Source organism: Lactuca virosa, chromosome 4 (assembly GCF_052849685.1).
Source record: "Lactuca virosa cultivar CGN04683 chromosome 4, Lactuca_virosa_CGN04683_v6, whole genome shotgun sequence".
Classification (NCBI taxonomy): Eukaryota; Viridiplantae; Streptophyta; class Magnoliopsida; order Asterales; family Asteraceae; genus Lactuca; species Lactuca virosa.
Window position 1 is genome coordinate 504364044 of NC_136429.1, and position 4659 is coordinate 504368702.

Sequence of the window (4659 nt, forward strand, 5' to 3'; positions counted from 1 at the left end):
TTTATTGTTTCTAATTTCAATGTGTTTGAGTATTTGATTGTTGTTTATTTGTTTGAGTATTTGATTGTTGTTTGTTTTAGAAATTAAATAAAAAATGTCATTATTCAAGTTTTTTAGAAAGAGTGATAAAAAAGTAATAGAAGAAGATAATGAACAACATAAGCATATGAGAGTTGACTTAAGTTGGTAAAGACTGATGTACGCAACAAAATGGGTGATCAATTTTTAAGTGATAGTTTGGTGTCATATATTGAAAAAAATGTTTTAGATAGTATTAGTAATGATACAATTGTGAAATTATATCAAGCTATAAGACCTCGTCGGGTATAATTGTAAGAACTTAATTTTTCTTTTGTTTTGCTTTTACGACTCGATCCGATTTGAACCCGCAATAATATATTTTTTTAATATTTTTCTTCTTTTATCGGTTTCTTGTTACGTTCTAGACTCGCCACTGTACCTGTATTCTATGATTTCAAGACCGTATGTTTTATTGGTTTATTGGATGGATTCATTGTGTTTTTTAAATAGGGTGAAGTTAGTTGGAGGTTTTAAGATTGCAAGGGCAAATTTAGGGAGGGGGTGGTCGCTGCTCCAACTTCTTCCTAACGGTCGTTGATGAAGCTCAGCAATTCTTCGAATGACTTGCTTCTCCTTTATTCACTCAATCGACGCTGTTGGTTTTCTCGATTCTGCTATAATGGTTTGGTTATGTGTTTTAACTGATTTTGCCTGTTGTTTTCTGCAATTGCCATCTGCCTTCCTTTGCTTTCTCCACCTGCTTCCAATTTGGGTGTTACTCTGATATTATAAATATTGATGTCACCGTTTACTTAAATGTAAGATTATCATATATATTTTTTTTTTTTAATTTTTTTATTTTTATAGAAATATTATATATATATTTTTTATCCATCTTTTTAATTAGGGTTATCATGCTGATACCTCAAAGACATTTTTATGTAGAAATGTTGATGATGCCACAAAACGACTTCTGGAGGTACACCTCACATTAAAATTGATGAAGATTATTAGAATTAATAGAATTTTTATCTTTATGTTTAGTTTTCTTCAGTTCTGTTTCTCCATTGATGACAGGTTACTGAGGTATTTCTGTTTGCAAAGATGGTGCTCTTTTTAGAAAAATTGGGAAAATAATTAGGTAATTACTTTAAAGGTATATAAAATAAAACAAATATAATATTTTTTTTAATAAAATTTAATTTTAACATCGGATGAGACTGGAAGCAACAACCAATAGGAGGTAAGTTGTGCTACTTAATGGCTAACAAATATAATTATTAGATATTTGTTAACTGTTACCCACAAATTATAATTTTTTTGATTTGTTTGCTTGCCAATAACTTATTTTTTCTCCATATACAGGGAGGGCCACTTCACCTCCTTCATTTGAATCAAAGCTTTTTGGGCTATTTACAACAGTGAGTAACAAGGTTGGAGTTACATGCCACTTTTTTAACTTGACCATTATCATGGTATCTGTAGGTGTGCAATTGCCCCTATTACCATAAAGGTAACAACTTTTTTGAAACATCTTAAAAAAGAAATGTTTTGTGTTAATGACCACTTATTTTTGCTTGCTATAATAGAAAATTTTGGTAATTCATAAGAAGTATATGAAGTACTATATACATAAAGTATAAATTTATTGAGGTGGAATACTAATAAATGGTTGCTGAAAGGCTGTATTAGGTGTGGTTGCTTATAAAAGTAAAGAACGCAAGAAAAAATAAGTGTTTTCATTTGTTTATACCATTTTTTTTAAATTTAGTTATTGATATGTTATATAACAACAAAAAAAGTAACTTTTTCATTTGTTTCTACCATTTTCTTATTGCTGTTTTGTACTACTTAAGTTTTGAGTGTTTGGATGACTTAAATAACCATTTATTTATGTTTTCCTTTTTTTTCCCAAATGTCTTTATGACCAATTGGATTGATATTTACAAACTTCTAGAAGAATGGGAAAAGAAAAAGAAGTCAAATTAGGATGAAATAAAGTCTTCCGGGCGTGAAGAGATCAAATTTAGAGATGTTAAAGCTCCACCAAAGTTGGTCAATGTTCCAAAGGTTAGATTTTTTTTTCTTGAAATTGGAAAAATGTCACATGATTACGATTATTTAAGGTTAAAATATGAGAAAAGGACTAAAATAGTCACTTTTTTTTTATGATTTTACCAAAATAACCAAGAATTTCACCTATTTCTTAAGAAAGCTTCATTTTGCAATTTTACAATGCCCTAATAGTGCCAATTAAAGCTTCACTTTTCTTGATGATTTTGCCACGGTCTCAGTCGCTCCCTTTTCTTGAACCTTCAGACACTCCCGCTTCCTCTCAACCTCCGCGACCACTAGAAAATAATAGATACAAATTTTTTTAGTGAAGGGCATTTTACCTGCCTAGAAAATGGTTGCTGAAAAAAATGAACACTAAACGATATGTTTTAGCAACATACTTTCATTTATTTATATTACAAGATTGTTTTTCTGTTTTGTTTTTTTTTCATATAAGTGAGATTGCTATAAATGTAATTGAACATACATTTCGAAGTACAATGGTGTTATAGGGGAATAAATGAAAGTAAGATGTTATTATGAACTTATCAACGAAAGTAAATTGCTATTATTTACATTTAACATTTTTTGTTTGCTTTTTTTTTTCATCGGGCAATCTAGCAATATATTGGTTATTATTGTCCTACACAATATAATTTTCATAATAAAATGAGGACGAGGACAACTGAAAGTCTACTCCCCAGTGATTTTTGAGAGTTATTGCAGTTATCAGTGGACAAACCCATTAATGGAGGATACAAGTGGATCCACCTGTAGCGACTCCTTCCGTCATCGGAATATTGGCTGCTACGGTCAGGACGAATCAATTCCTCCTTTTGCAAACAATTGAATGCATATCCAACCCCGCTCTTTGCGGATACTTCACTAGTTTATTATGAATATAATCTTATATATTTAGTAATTATTTATAATAAATTAATAATTAATTCAAATTTATAATATATAAACATTTAATTTTTGATAATATAATTTGTAATCTTATTGTAATGAAAATATATAATATATATTTGTTAAAATCTAATTAGTAGAGGGTGTATTTGACAATATATATAAGTTGCAAAAATGAAATATTCTATATTCTAAGAATATATTTTTGGGGTAAAAAATGCAGGTTGGAGATGGAAAACCTTTGAATCAATTATGTATACTTTGCATTATTTTAATTACCAAATTGTTTTTTAAAAGATTTGTTATGGAATCATAAGCTACAAAAATCATAAAACATATAATGTTTATAATCATATTGTAAATATTATTCGGGTTATAGAATTCTAATATGGTTTATTCGGTTTTTTTCGGTTATATTAGGTCCTTAATCGTCTTCTACATGTTATTCGGGTAATAACCGAACCGAACCAATTAATGCCCGAACCGAACCGAGCCCGACAACAGCCAGCACCATTGGACAATCTTTTAGAGTCTACCGTACACATTCTATATAAAGAACAAAATGCTTCGTTGTTGTTTGCTCATCGTTTTTTGACCGATATTGCGGCGACTGAATTTTGGACGCACTTAATTATATGCGGATAGTAACGCAGACTGGTTGGAATGCGATGTAAATTATATAACTATGTGTTCATTACTTACTACGTTTCTAATAACAATACTTACTTTAATGCAATTTTTTATTGTCAACACATCATGATGTGAATCTCATTGCTGATAGAGCATAGAGCGGATGATGTTCGGTGGACGGTTGTGCTGACAACTTTCAACACTGATGTATTTGACTGGAGTGATATGCCTGACAGATCCGCAACTTAAACAGAATTGTAACATTCCAAAAATTTCAACAAATTTAAACTTTTCAAAACAACCAATTTACTGATAAAAGTGTTTACAAAAACATTGTCTCCAAAACATGATTTAAAATAAGAGTCTCCCAAGATCCAATCTATTGTAAAACCAAGGTTGTGTACGGTCACGCCTTCGCCTTGCCACAAATCATTTGAAGAACTTGAAACCATAAACAAAACTGTAAGCACAAAGTTTAGTGAGTTCCTCTAAAGTACCATCACTCAAACAGATAACATGTACAAATAACAACATGTAATGGGTCCATAGCTAAAAGACTGATTACCCCTGAGCCCACAGTATGAGTCTGGCTTGCCTATCAGTCTCACAACTCATATATGGCCTGCCCTTGAGCCCACAACATAAGTCTGGCTTGCCCTCGGGCCTACAACTTATGTCTGGTTTGCTCCCCAACTGAATCACTCATCGGACTGGAATACCAATGTTCAGCCCTCAGTATGAGTCTGGCATACCATCCGGTCCTCAGCTCGTATCTGGAATGCTACTGAGCCCACAGTATGAGTCTTTCATGCCCTACCCGACCCTCATCTCATATCTGGAATGCTCCAATACCCTCAAGTCCTCAGTACGAGTCTGGCATACCACTGAGTCCTCAACTCGTATCTGGAATGCACTTGAGCCCTCAGTATGAGTCTAGATTGCCCTACCCGGCCCTCAACTCATATCTGGAATGCACCTGAGCCCTCAGTATGAGTCTGGCATACCCTACCTGACCCTCAACTCATATCTGGAATACACCTGAGT

At 32.4% G+C, this 4659-nt stretch overlaps 1 long non-coding RNA gene across 5 annotated transcripts; it reads left to right on the plus strand.

Moving 5' to 3' along the window:
• The first annotated feature begins 542 nt into the window (after positions 1-542).
• On the plus strand, positions 543-3712 carry LOC145109371 (uncharacterized). Of its 5 annotated transcripts, XR_013708980.1 has the most exons (7): positions 543-839; positions 929-1000; positions 1099-1162; positions 1387-1534; positions 1979-2091; positions 2803-2888; positions 3406-3712. It is a non-coding gene; the product is annotated as an uncharacterized LOC145109371 (long non-coding RNA). The 5 variants fall into 5 exon arrangements; XR_013708977.1 differs by having other exon boundaries at positions 1979-2888; XR_013708979.1 differs by having other exon boundaries at positions 2341-3712.
• Positions 3713-4659: the final 947 nt, after the last annotated feature.